This window comes from Falco naumanni, chromosome 4, assembly GCF_017639655.2.
Source record: "Falco naumanni isolate bFalNau1 chromosome 4, bFalNau1.pat, whole genome shotgun sequence".
Classification (NCBI taxonomy): Eukaryota; Metazoa; Chordata; class Aves; order Falconiformes; family Falconidae; genus Falco; species Falco naumanni.
In genome coordinates this window covers 27,625,417-27,640,525 of record NC_054057.1, presented here as the reverse complement: position 1 = coordinate 27,640,525, position 15,109 = coordinate 27,625,417, and the positions used below count along the sequence as shown (strand labels likewise).

General features: G+C 41.5%; 1 protein-coding gene across 1 annotated transcript in view; it reads right to left on the bottom strand.

Annotated features, from left to right (window-relative positions):
* TPK1 (thiamin pyrophosphokinase 1) overlaps positions 1 to 15,109 on the bottom strand; it is a 250,428-nt gene that overhangs the window by 203,983 nt on the left and 31,336 nt on the right. The gene's annotated exons all lie outside the window — the stretch shown is intronic.

The following is a 15,109-nucleotide window of genomic DNA, read 5'->3' as shown; positions in this document are numbered from 1 at the left end:
GAATTCATCCCTAAAAGACGAAAAGTAGATGCAAACCCAAAAGTTTTGTGTGCATGCTCTACGAGGAGCCAACTCAATACCTGTGTATTTTATGCAAAGCTAATGAGGACCTGAAAACCCAATGGAGAGCAGCAAAACACACGACTGAAACTGTAAAAATACAAATTTACTGGAGGTAAATCCAGCCTTTCAGAAGATTTTTAATATAGGCAGGTCCCTAATTTAATACTAAGTTTTGGGGAATATGAAGTTGGGATATTATTTAGAGAGACACTCAATTAGTAACCCACATAAAATGAGTAAAACATCAAATCTCTCTCGCCAGTTTGCTCCCCCATGGAAAATGTTCAGGTGCTAAAACCTTAGTTTTGATGTTCTTCCACAGCCAGGTGTGATGGGAAGGGAACTGAGGGGATGCTGGTCATCTGCTGGTCTCAGGGAGCCTGCCTCAGGGAATGCATTCATAGCTCTTCATGTTAAGCAGAAACAGCTCTTGTCCTCTAGCTCCGAGCCAGCATGAAGGCAGTTCCCCAAGGGCTCCTAAAGGGAGATGGGCTTAAAGTGAATGGGAAAAGAGACACTCAGTGGGGACATCAGCCCACACATCTGGGACTAACTGCTCAGGGTTTTAGGAAAACCTGCAAGCTTCTGGACTACTCAAAACCTATTTTTAGCAGCAGATTTGTTCGTATCTCATCTCCAGTTACTAAGATGATCAGTGTCTTGCAGATTATTTTTATCAAAATGCTACAGAATTACTGCTTCAGGCCTTGAATTTCAGGTGTTACAAAGAAAAAGAGCCTTATAAGTGCAAAACAAATTTGCAAAAGTGCAAATTTCCTCTCATTTTGGTCCATATATTTCATTTGGAAGAAGAGAGATTCAACTTATATATTAAACTCCGAAGTTCAGAAGTGAATTCATGGAAACTGGGTAGGATTTCTTTTTTTTGTTTAAATCACCTCCTCTCTTAACTGTATTATATCCCCTTTTAAATTAAAGCTAAAATAGAAGCATTTTGCCATCCCTTGATCATAAGCAAAACCATTTAAATTTTATTGAACAAAAAATGCTGGCTGCTTCTTTGGGGCCATTTTCTCCTTGTAGCTGCAACCTGTGTATTCAATAAATAAACCCTTAGATTTAGCACACCTGAGCTCATTTGGAAAGTCTGCTTTAAGAACACATTCCCAGTGAAACAAACAAGCAAAACCCCAAGACACAGTCTTGCTCAAACGGTAATACATTACACATTATGTCTGTTGTTCTTTGTTCTCAAATTGGTTCAACAACAACAACAACAAAAAAAACCCCGAAGAATGATACAGTAGCTGTGAATCTTACTATACCAAGTGTTCCTTTTCAGTGTTGCTACCTAATTGGAAATTATCACCCTTTTAAATTTTCTACAGAAACATGGCTTATGAGGGTGGGAGAAAAAATTATCCTAAGTGTATCTAATATATCTTTATTTAAATCAGCCAAGTGTTGGCCAAAAAGCATATCAATGTTCTATTTAATTTACAAGCTCTGTCCGTAATAAACACTTCATTATCAGCAACAGAAAATATGAGAAGACAGGATGTTCAGATGTGATTGGAGTCACTGCACCAATCCCACGCCACCCTATTGACCAGATGTGCTGCAGATTCCAGATTAATCCACGGCATTTTCATTTAAAGTAGTGTACTCCTGCACCTGGCCTAGTTTAAATCAGTATTGCTGGCGAAGAGCTCATAAAATGTTAAAAAAAGCCCTTTTACTTGTTTAATCTGGATTTCATCTTTCATAAGCCCTTGGAGCCTACAGTATTATTACCTACTCTGTTTTGAAGCACAAGAATTATAAAGTCAGTCTTTTCACTGGCTTTTATCTCTCTCTTTTAAAAGAAGAGAACTCCTGTCTTCCCCAGATACTCAGATCTCTCTCCTTTTGCTCATCCATTCTTGACCAGGTCTTCTTCTAGCTCCTCTCAGTCTGTATAGGGGAATTCCCAGACCAAAGCCTTATATGCTGAACATTAAAGAGAGTTAAAAATAAAAACAGCACCCAAAAAACCCAAACCAAACCAAAAGAACCCCCACAACAAGCACATATTAGTGTGTGTAAGGAAGGACTTTCCTCCACATAAAATACTTACTTCCTCACTATTTTACTAGTTTACTTCCAGATGTCTGTGTTGGTCACACATTAGCCAAGATGCTCGAGATCAAGTGCAACCAGCCCTCTTCAGCAACATGTGTTTAAAGCAGGATGCTCCCTTTTAAGAGGTTTGGTGAAAAGAAAAAAAATTTCTCTTACTCTTGATTCAATCATACATAACTGCCATTACGGTAGGCATCTGCCTTGCTGCAGTGGGAAACACCCAGCGCTGGGGGACAGTTCTCCCGAGCAAGGAACGGGAATAGCAGTGCCCTGATTTCACATGTGACACTTGCTGTCATGCAGAGCTGGCAAGACATCTCGGAATCCGTGTTTCACAAGACACCACCTAGTACATCAGTACCATAAAGGCATCAAGCATAGTTTTGCTGATGCAGAAAAAGATCTGCTGTTGCTGCGCTTAACCTGCACGAGCCCTCACCACCTGCTTGCAACAGTCCCCAGAGCTTCTAACGGATTTTGTCATTTGGAAGGGCTTTTTGCTTAAAGATGCAATGATTTCTCTGTGAAAGATGAAAAGATGATCAAACTGCCATCTTTCTAAACTAAACTAAGGTTAGGGGGAAAAAAAAGAGAACTAGAGACCCTGGTGCTTTCATTTATCTTATGCACAGGTAAAACTGAGTATTATCAAGTCACAGTTCAACCTATCAATAGTCTCCTGGCAGAGAAAAAGAGTTTCAGAAATTTAGTTTAACAGCTAGCTTTCCTGTCTCCGAAACATTTGATGTTGTTGCTCTTTTAGCAAACCAAAATCAATAGCTGTGAACAATAGAAGTAGGTTAAACTTCCCTTTATGTGATTAATTCTTCCTGTAGCCAACCCCACTCCGTACTGCTACAGTTTTAAAAGGCTTATCTGGAAGGACATCCAATGGTATTTGCTTTAAGTCATATTTTGAGAGGTGGCTGCATGCAGCTGGTCCTCCCCCATGAGATCTCTGATGTTGGTGAAGCCACCCGTGCCAAGAAGAGCTCTGCTCCTCAAGTATCAGGACTCAAACCGTACTTACTGTTGTCCAAATACATGGTGCCACGACAGTTCCAGCCCTAATGCTATATACCTTTGCCCTTTCTCTCTTCACTGTCTTGATCCTTCATGGCTCCCTCTTTTCCATTTCACCTAGTACAGCTCCCAGATGCACACATCATGTCACCAACTCATGGTCTCACTTCTCCCGCATGTACCAAAAATATTCATCTCCTCTTCTTCACCTACTGTCTCCATTCTCCACTACTGCTCCCAGCCCCATTGCCTCCTGTTTCAGGGTCTGCTTTACGAACCATGCAATTATTTTACTTTACTTAAAACACTGCCATTGTGAGAGCAATATAGAAAACTTAACCAGAAGAGCACGGACTTCCCGGCATTTCATACAAACATACTCAGAAAACAAAGAGGACAGGTTCTCCTCAAATAAGCCAGGATAAAAGAGGAGTGGCCACGTTATTCCACTTGACATGCAATAATGTCACGCGCTGTCCTGTTACTCTACCAAGGACGAGCGTGCCAAGCCAAGTGGTTCCCTTGCCAGCAGTGTCCCAAAGCCCCGATTGCGCTCAGGCAGGAGCAGAATGGAGGCAAAAAGGCCTTGGGGAGGGTGGTCTGTGCTCAGGGAGCTGCAGAAACAGCGCTGTTACCGCTCTCTTCATCTGAAGTGCTCTCAGGCCACCGGAGAGCCGGGAATTATGCAAAGATGCTACCTCCTTCCAGCAGCCAAAGGTCGCAGCGAGAAGTCACTGCTGACCCTACACCTCCAGCCACCACAAAGCGAAGAGAAAGCTTTCGCAGGAGGCGGCACCCACCTGCTTCCCAGAGTAAAGACTGGGACAGACAGTAAAGTGAATTATCTCTCTTTTCTTCCCAGGCACGAGTGGTGCATTTCCTCACATACTAACGAAAACAGCAAGCAGTGCTTAAATAAACATTTACTCCTGACACAGCTGGATTCAGCAGGGCATTCCCAGTCTCTCCATGACACCAGCCATTCAACAATAACACGATGCAATATGCATTTGGAAAAAAACAAACACAACACAACCCCAACTACAAAAGAGAACCACCATAACCACTGTTCTGTTAAAAATAAGAATACCAAGAAAGAAATGCTTCTATAAGAGGAGATGATTAAAAGTAACTGTACAGAAGAAAGGAAAAAAAACCCAAATAATTAAAGCTAACCTTTAAATTATTATTGCAGTCTGTAAGAAATCTGCTGCAAACTTTAATAATATTGTTTGGAACATCAGTCATTTTGCTCTTGTGAAATTCATTTTTGATAATGCAATAGTAACATCTCAGGAATGATATTAAGTTCCTACTTTGTATTAAAGTAGAATTGTATTAGCATGGTACAGTATATGTATCCCTGCTGGGATTATTTTCATGCTGGAAAAAACAATGTTATTTTTCTATTACTGAAATAAGTTATCTATTTTGACAGTGGAATATATATTTCACTGAACTATAAACTAACAAAATCTCTCATCTAAGAGGATATCACTAAAGTTACTCTTCTGCTGCACTTTCCATTTCTAGCCAGCGGCAATTCTGCTAATTCTTCTGCAGAAACTCATTTGATTTGTGGCATACCTGTGAGCTCATGTACTAAAGTTAGCATGTCCAGTCCAATTACTCTTGCTCAATCCTTGATCAAACTATTGGGAAATCAGCCTGAGGAAAGAACAAAGGATCGCGACTGACAGAGACATGTCTTTCTGAACATAATCCAAGTGTCCTCCTTCCAGGATCTCTCTTGATGCAGCCTTTGCATTTGTCCATGCGTGTCCATGCATGAGCCCCAAAGTGGCTTGGAGAGAGGGAGAAATGGGGAATCAGAGTTATGTTTATATTCAACACATCTGTACTTTACTGACATAATTTTCCAAAGCACTCAACCTCATCCTAACCTCTGTTTTTCAGTTTAAGCAATGGGATGACTGGTTTCCATTCACCTTCCCCATCGGTGAGTTACCTCGAACGCCTTCCAGCTGGTTGGTCCTAACCCATCAATTTCTTGTCTGGGCATGGAAGAAACAAGGTCTAGCACGGATCTAAAAGGGGAGGAGGGCAGAGTCACCTTACCCAACAAAATCCCCCTCTCGTACAAGCTGCAAATAGTTCCAGATGTGAATAAGGGAGGTTAACAGAGGCCTGGAATCAAAGCCCCTCACTAATGGATCAAAACCACAGTCAGCAAACATTGGTACTTCAGGAAAGTCCAGGTTTTAGCCACATGATTACTCCAATTCAAACCAAAGTGTACACTTCCAAACATACATCCTAATTTGCCACCGCTGAAGGATGTGTAATTTCCAGTGCATTTCGTATCGGTTCTGAAGCTGACCAATACACCTCCCGGCGCCGAAGCCACGCGTCGCACCGCACCTGCAGAGTAAAGGAGCTTCAATAAAGAGATTCAATCATCATATAGGTGGTGCAAAAAGCAGTGTGGGCGTCAGGCTTGGGACTGGCTCATTTACACCGTGTGCGTTCCAGCTGCTGGCATGAGAAGCATTTTTGTTTTCTTTCACGATAACACCAGATGCAGGGAGAAGTCAGGAAACTTGTGTATGTTCTAGAAAAGCTACTAGCCCTCCGTCGGGGCGCAGAAAATTACCCCTTTGAGCCAAGAACCAGCTTTCTGTCAAGCCTGCCCGTGGCAGCAGGTGTCGCTGTAATGCAGAGGTACGGCAATTAATTAGTAAATTATTGGGACACAAGAAGAGAAGCAGTAAAAGATGCTTTGTGGCATGTGGTAAGAACATGGGAAGTTTTGACAGCTGGTAGCTATGCGCACTTTTTGTGCTAAGTGTTTTGGTTGCAAACATGATTGAACAGCAGATTGCCAGTATACACCTGCTTAAAAAAAAGTATGGGAACTCTCACTATTGAGGTAACAGCTTGCATAATGGCATTCATTACGTATAGTTTTCCATTTACTTACTGAACGCGCAGTCCTATTCCACACATTAAAGAGTTTACTGCTATTAAGTGCAAACAGAACTCCACACAGCACCTAGTTAAGCACCTCTGGAGCAAGGCCGGTCGTTGAATCCTCTGAGAACAGATGGTTACTACCCAAATGGTGCCTTTAAGATCCTGCAGCGGGCCTTTTAAGGCTAAAGTCATACATAAATTTCTGTCACTCTAGTGTCCATTCATGCCAGGTTATGGATAATGCATCTTCTAGGGAGCGGTGTCTGCTGGGTTACAGCCAGCACCAAACAAGGGCCAGAAGCCTCTGTTCTGCTCCGCACGTGTGTGCCTTTTCACCCAGACCCCGGTACTAAGGAGCATCGTTTCTGACCACCTTCGGGTCCTTCAGGATTCTGTGATGTGTTTCCTTCCATGCTGCCTGGAAATGGCAGTGGCTTCTGTCTCCCTAAGAGGAGAAGGGTTTTTTCAAGAGGGTTTTCAGCCTGCTGTCAAGGAGTATCTCCCTTCTACTCCTTCAGGCCTGAAATACTAGCCTTCAGTTACTGCTGACAGAAAAAAGCCATTTTCTGCTACAGCATTGAGCCATTTTACAAAGAAACTGCCAGAGAAATTAAGAGCTCGTCTTCTACTACAAAGGCTGACAAGGCAAGGGGAGTACTTTAAATAACGAGAAGTCTCGAAGAATGCTAACTCATAGCCCAGAGACTGCTGGAACAACGGTGCCATGATTTACTTAGAGGGAAAAAAGGGCTCCTCCTGCTTAAGAACAGATCCTACAAGGTCTCAACTTGCCCTAATGGCCAAAAGCCAGAGATATAAAAGTCAGTGTTCTTACCCTCACTGCCAAAAACTACTACGAGCGATGCTCATTTAGTTTAAAAAATAAAATGAACACTTTTAAAGCAGATCTACATTATAGTAAGAAACGTTTGTGTGAAGACTTGAAATGGGCACTGGTGCCAACCCTGAGTGCGCCGAGCAGCCGCACTGCCTGCAGCCAGACAGGGGATGCAGGTCACCAAACTGCCGAGCAAACTGAGCAAAGAGCATGTCTCCTGGATGCTGCCCAGCCACTGCCTGAAAGGAGGAAGGTAAAATATGCAGGTAGGGCATAATTAGGGATTTTTTGCATTACTTTAACAAACAGAAACCATTCCTAGAGCAAAGCTTTATGCTGGCCTCTCTGAAGCACATCCACAGCTTTCCTGTGGAAAGAAGAATGTGGAACATGAACACAGAGTCACTCCTCCTCCAGTGAGGCACTGAGCGACTACTTCACACCACCACCAGAGCTGACACCACCATGCCATGGGAGCACTTAATGACAGTAACACAAAGCAAAGCGTCACCAACGGGTAGTTGGGTTTTCCCTGCTTCCTTTTCCCATTTTGTAAACATCTGAGCTGAACCTGGCTTTTCTTCTTCCAGCCTCAAACACCCAAGCTCCTCGATACACTTCGGCGCATTTGCCCTTGCCCAGGGATTCTAGGAAGTCCCAGTGGATCTGGCTTCTCAACAAGCAGGGTGGTTAAACAAGCACATCAGGGCACTGTGGGGCACCAGGCAAGCCTTACTACATCTTCTCCTCTTGTCATTCCTCAGTCTCTCTTTTTTTTTTTTTTTTTTTTTTTTTTTGAATTTAATATGAACAGGACTAGGCCTAAGAGTTTTTGTGCTTACAGTGACTGGCACATTGTAGGACCCCTCCAGGCACTACTGCAATAAAAACAAGACAGACAAAGCAGAGAGAAAATGGATAACATAATATCTGCAAAGCACACAATACCCACAGGAAGCAACCTGGAGGTTGCTAATGCCGGTCCCTAATGCAGCAGCTCTCTCTTACTTATGTCTGTACAATATCTAATAAAATACGACCTCTGGGGAAGAAAACTCATCATCTACTTCTGTTCCTCTATGCATGCAAGACCTCTTCTCATTTACCAGCTCAGCAAAGATCCTGAGCTGTGATCTGCTGCAATCCAAAAAAAAGGTGCCAAGATGATGTACTTTGCTGTGGACTGGGCCCTGCCTGCCATGACTGTGGCCGATGGGTTAGGCAGGTGACAAGCTCCGGGTTCTACTCCTGCAATAGTTTCCCTGGAGTACTTGGTTCCTGACCAGAGGAAGCTGTGCAGCCACACCAGGGGAGGGCTCAGGCAAAGCAGGCACTGCTGCAGCCGTGCAGATAACCCTTAAGCTTGGGGAATGGGACACTTGGCTGCTCCATCCATCTTGGGAGGCAGAAGTCAGTCTGAACTCTGAAAATACAGCTTGAACCTGGGGAGACGAAACAGCAGCTTATATACCCGCATCGCGAAGCAGCTTTGGAGGAGCAAAGAAAATCCTGCAGACCACCATCAGGAAAGAATAAGGTTGTAAAAGGTTTTACTCCACGTAAAGCATAACATCAACTTAGTGATTATAGTCTGAACGGGCACCAATTTTATTTAAAAATTGGATTTTGACTGTCTACATATTTTTTGAAAAAGATGATGGAATTGCACGGCCTGTTAAAATTTGATTTTCCTTGGTTATAAGTAATGGGCTTTTGTGTACATAACAGGAATATACTGCTTGCAATATCCCTTTGATAGACAAGTTTCAGGGAAATCTGTTTTGAAAATATATTTAGTAGTAAAATCAGAAACCATTTTCAAACTAAACACTCCTGGTTTAAAAGGCATGACTTTTCTTAAAGAAATGTTTGTTGTAACATCGGGAAATGCAATCACAATGTAAAAAAAAGAAGAGTATATTGCGTGCAATGAGAAAGAAAGGATCGCTGCTCAAAATGTTCCAATATATTCAGTACACTTGAAATATTTATGTTGCTTGGAGAATTAAAGCGTGCTAAATTTCCACCTAGATTTTTCCCCCGTATTTATTATTGTGCGGCATCATTAAACTGTTTTTTTAGTAGCTTTGTTATTTAAAATATCTTTATTCTCCCCTTTTGTCTAGTTGCATGGAGTGTTTTAAAAACAGCTAAAGTTTTAAGCTATCATAATTTTATTACTGCAATTGCCACAGTAGCAGAAATACACCTTGTGGGTCACCGTGGACCTTTAATGTTTCTGTGACATGGTCCATAGTGGCTTGGCCCATGTCCCAACCTGACTGGAGCTCCATAATAAAGTCAGTGGTGCTGTGTTAAATGTAATTCTCCCACATGTAAGTTGGGCCAAGTTTCCAAGATGTCCTACCATTAGAATAGAAAAGTTTCAGCTTCAGCTGATGTGAATCCATACAGCTACAGCTATTTAAAATCCCACTGCCGACAGCCACACATGCACTGCTTCTTCATACCATACATCGTCCGCCCTCAATTTTAAGCCATCTGCTATCGCACCAAAATCCAAAGGAGTTTTATTGAAGACAGAACGCTCAAACCAACAGTGGAACGACAGCTAAAAAGTCCATGAACATGTAGCTGCTGAGCCATGGTAACAAAATTCAGAAGGGCAAGCAAGGTACAAGAGGCTACTGAACCATAATTTCTCCGTTTTCACTAAATCATCTTAAAATACACATTAAGAAAAAATATCTTTCATCTCAACTCTATTTGTGGGATCATCTGTATCACAAGGCTGCTACGCCCCTGACATGAAGTTCGAAGCGTGGTCTTTAGTATCATCCATGTTATCTTCTTTAGTGAGGTTTTTATGTTATTTATGTGCAATTGAGATCAGTTATTCAGCTACGCCTTCCTCACACATTCACTAGTCTTCTCAGCAAACATATTCCTTTTACTCGGTATTAACCCAAACAAAATCCTTTTCTCACAGAACTGTTAAATTTGTCATAGCTGGGCTACATAAATGGCCCCATGAACCAGAAGTCAAGAAGCACCAGAAATTGCTGCTTCAGAACAAGCAATTTTGAGATATTACAGGTTGAGCCATTTCTTTTTAGTCTTTAAACCACATTATAATGATACTGCACCTCAGGTTCAGGAGAGTTGGGTCAGTAAAATACTTTTAAAACAAGCAAGTTATTCGTTGAAAGTGACTAGAAAATGAAAATACCTGCTCTAGATTTTCTTAGAGAAACTTTCTTTTGTTTTTCAACTTAAACCAAGCAATAAAAAACAGGCTAAAGGATTACACACTTGGCGTCTTTTCAATGCAAAGCTAAACAGCACAATCTGGGAAACAGCCAGAATCAAACTTCAACCAAAATTTCCAATTTCTTCCGATAAGCTAAGCCACAGAGTTAGTTATTTGGACAAAGTTGCAGGATGTGACTGGATAAAGGAAGAGCCAAACCCACCTGTTCCCACCTCCTCCCCATTCAAAACCAAATATGTTCCCAAAGTCAAATTACCCACACCTAAACCCTATTGTACTTTTTCTTTGGATGTCTCCGTATCTTCCTCTCTAACATTTAGCTCACCTCTAATCTCTCTTGCGAAGCTACTGTTAATGTAAAAGGAAAATACATATCTAAATCCCTCTCCTACTCATCAAATCTGAATAAATAAAAGGGCATCATTTAATCATTAGTCTGAACCAAGAACGGCAGCAATACGGACTCTGAGGAAGTAGTCTACGTGAATAATTTCACTTTTGTTCAGGGTTCTTTTTCCCCTCCAACTTAAGGGTGACCGTTAAACTCCACTTTCCTCTGCCATTTGAGAGTTACGTGGTAATGCCAAACTCATGAAAAAATATTGTTTACTACTCCTCCTCAATGCTCTCTGCATTTATGGTGGTTGTAACTTTGCGACTCATAAAGAGTGACAGAGAAGGTAGTCCAAATGCAGCAAAGTTAGCATGAACTAATAAAAGGAAATCTCATCACAGAAGGGAAAACTTAGCAGCAAATTTAAAAACTGTCAGAAATTAACAGACAAATCCACTTCCGAGCAGCCCTGCAGTACATGCAAAGCAAGTTCCGTCACGGAGTGCTCAACTTAGCAAAGAGGATAAGGGAAGAAGCGGGCAGAAATAAGCAAAGTGGGAGAATCTCTGTGAGCACATTTATATACATAAAATTTTCTTATTAGCATAGTCACTGGGCAAGTCTATTTCCTATAGATTTAAATATACTGCTTTAACATGTTATTTCTTGTGGGTTTAAAATGTACAATTTGTACCACAGCTTCCAAGTAATTAAACTTAAGACAAGCATCTGAGAGAAGAAAATAAAAAAATACATACATTAAGTATTTTTTAACAGAACTAGATCAAGTAGAACTTTACTTAAGACCCTTTCCAAAAGAAACAAGATAATCCAGACAAGTTTAGCAGTCACAAATTACTTTCAAAGTGAAAGAAAATGCTAAGTATTCTTTCATAGCTCATGTAGTCTACCAGCCTATTTTATTATCATCTCTACCAGGATCTTCTACTTTCATTCCAATATCCCCTTCTTTGGCAGGGTAAGTCTTTTGAATCTACTAGAATCTGTAGGGACTGACTAAAAACGCCCAAACAAAAAACCCCACCAAATCAAGTTCTGCACTTTTTATTTATATATGCACATAAAAATTGATTCAATGCATATTAACATTGTATATACACTAGCAAGCTAAAGCAAAAGATTTTTAGCATTTTTTTCTAACACGAGAAAAAACTTCTTTAATTTGTGGAAACTTCCTTTGGAAGCAGAAAAACCAATTTTTATTGTCAACACAGTATCTTTTCAACAGCAAACGCTGTTTCAGAAATATTATGATTAATATTGTAGGTATATGGAACTTGATATTAACCATGGTAAAATTCAAGGTTATAGGTTATACTAAATTATTTGAAGAATATTAGTATAGCAATATTTATTTACGAGGCAGTAAAACAAGGGGGAAAAAAAGCTCTCAAGTGCAAGTTCTGCTCTTTCAACAGTGTTTCTGACAAATACTTTTGAATCATATGTATTCAGAAGGGTGGTTAAACTCATGGAGCTTCTTTTAATGTTCTTAGGAAGTACTTTAACCCATGAGTGCAAAGAGCATCCCACACAGAGCAGCCACACTCAGGGCTTCACCAGGCTTTCACCCAAACTCCAGAGATTTCTCTGCTCTGCCAAGCAGCAGGACTGGGTTAAAGGTGCCCAGCTCCATAGGGGAGTGAAATGCAATAAGCATTAACAATACAGCACCACCACAAAGTCAAATTCAGGTCAGATCTCGATAATCATTCACACCAGTAGCACTTGCCCGCACACAGAGCCTTGTGGGAGCCTCCTGGGGAGAACAGGGCTCCCCCGCTGTCTGTAACGCAGCCCATCGCCCAGAGCACGGGGCACAGGCTGAGCACCTCACATGGGCTTCTGTGTCAGGGCACAACATACTCCAGCACCTAAGCAAGCACAGCTAACCTCACACTTTGCCATATATCAAACGAGTTCCATCTTAAGATCATGCCAGAGAAGGAACATGAAGTCATTTTCATGCTCTCCAGCCAGCTTAGATGAACTATGCTCTTCCCGCCTGTGATTTGAAAACAAGGAAGAACCATAAAAACAGAACATCTATTATTAAGTTAAATAAAAACACATGGATGAGCATAGCTCCAAGAGCCTCTTACTGATTTAAAAGCAGGTATTTTTAAAATTATTTTCCCCCCCCCCCCCCATTCAATTTTGTGTCATGTTCCTTTTGTTTGTATGAGCGCAGAGCAAGTGAACTGAACCCACATCGCCAATTAAACCAAAGTCAATCTGGAGAGAAGTACAGAAGGTTAATTAACTGCTAATGATTTTGGCATTTGTTTAGGTTAGTCCCTTAACTTAATTTATTGATGTGACAGTATATCAATGTGCCATGATTTATAAAAGACACTTGAAAAGCAAAAAGGTTGGTCATGCAACATTCACAGTTGCACACTAAAAATATGTACAGGTGTAATAAAAACTGTTTTAAAGGAACAATCTCAGATTATAAACATTAATTTCACACCTGAAACAACATACCAGAGGAGAACTGCTCGGAGAACCAGCCAAGCCTAGCATACCACAGAGTATTCTCTGCTGCTAGCAAAGTGCAAGTACTTAAGTTTCTAAACCCATATTCATGAAATTAGCGCCAGGCTGCCGTTCCCAGAGCCCTCTCTGAGGTCACTTCACGGCATACCCTGATGCACTGTTTCTTCATAGCTGCAGGTAACACTGAAAATCAGGGACATGCAAAGTTGATGCAGATTTTAACGAAGGCTGCTCTTATGATGAGTACAACATAAGCTACGGCACAGACAGCACAACCCAGAAAATTCACTTCAAGTTAACTTTTATGAAAGAAATTAAAGCCAATTGTGACAACTCTGTGAGAGGATAAATAAATACACGATTCTCAACCACTTTCAGTCATGGGTCAATCCTTTGGGCCAAAACACTCAAGCCCAGTTGGGTCAGGCTCCTCAGAAGCGCAAGTACAAATCACAGCATGAGTCGAGGAATCCATTTCTTCCTGCTGAGGTGGGAAGGCAAAGCAGCATGGCTCGGATGAAAACATGCAAGTTGACTTTATGTAGCATTGATGATTTGGAGCAAAAGCAAAAATTAAGATCTGTGGGGGTTTTCCCACAAAGGAACAGAGGTGCTTTCTTCCCAGCTTTGGATTTAGTACGTGCACCTTCTGTCCACAGAGGTCAAAGTGAGATAAACAGGTAAGATGCTGGTGCTCAACACCATGGGGTGAGAAAGAATCATGTTGCCATTCATCTATGCATTGAAATCTTAATTAGCCTTCAAAACAAGATCCTTTTGGGATTCCAGCAGAAAATGATGGTATATGTGAAAGTCTCCTACGCTGAGGGTCATGCACAAGGAGTACAGGAGGTAGGGAACCACAGCGAGAAACATCTGTCCAACCGCAGCCCCTTTCTCACTGAAATACCAATACTGCAACTCCACCTTGTAACTTCTAAAGGATCGATAGTCAATCATGAATCCTATAGTCAGGATATTTAGAACAAACCAAAAAAACCTTGGCACATTTTTACCAGACAATCTGCAGTGCAAATGCAGAACTCAGAGTAGGAAAGAGACTGAGATGGTAATCAGCATTTATTGCAGTAATCCAGTGGACCTGAATAAAAGATAATTAAGTTAATAGTGAACTTTCACCCAAATCAGCTCTCTTCATCATTAACAGGCTGTAACCAAGACAAAGGTAAATGGAAGATGATGACAGGAAATCATTCAGGAAAGCATTTTAAAAATAGCCCTATTGGTACAAAACATCATGCGGCTATGCTGCCATTATATATAGTACATAAATTCCAAGGCAGATATATTTAAAGAAGCGTGGATACTTAAACCAACACCCTGAATCAAGAGGTATGATAAATAAAAGATTAATGACATTTGTTGTTGGGAGAAGACCCTCGGAGAAGGGAGAGTTTTGCCTTGTGAAAAACAATGAAGTGAAAATGCAGACATTAATTTTCACTATTTCCAGTGAACTTCTGCAAAATAAAATTTGCAGACCTTGCTGGTCACAATAAACATAAGAGCAGCACCTATCTAAGAAATAATAATAATAAAATAATTCACCGTCAACCCCTTAAACCAAACTAGCAATAGTTTGGTACATGGTCCCAAAGAGATAAAGGCTTGAGCCGTAGCTGGGCCAAGAACTCCTCTAGGAAACCCACAAAGGAGCAGGGTGACACAGTCAGCGTCAATGCATATGGGCTTGGAACTCATGCGATTAACACATGAGTAGTGGGTGGCTTTTCGAAGACTCATCTATCAAGAAATGCACCTGTGGGCACAAGGAGTCTCATGCATAACCTTTCCATTGTATGCAATTGGACTATGAGCCAACCACTTTATTCCATATATATGGCAGCCTAAGTGAGCCTCGCCTGAGCTCTCCCTGCTTGGCAGCGTGCCTGCATGGCAGTGATCTCCCCTTCAGCTGGGATGCCTCTCAAGGATGCTTCTCAAGGCAGAGACACCTTTTAACAATGGCAGATCTTTGGATGCGCCCAGTCTGAGCACTCCTTGAATTGCAGCTGGACTGCACGCCAGGCAACTCTCTCCATGAGTCGGGGTTCCTCTCAAG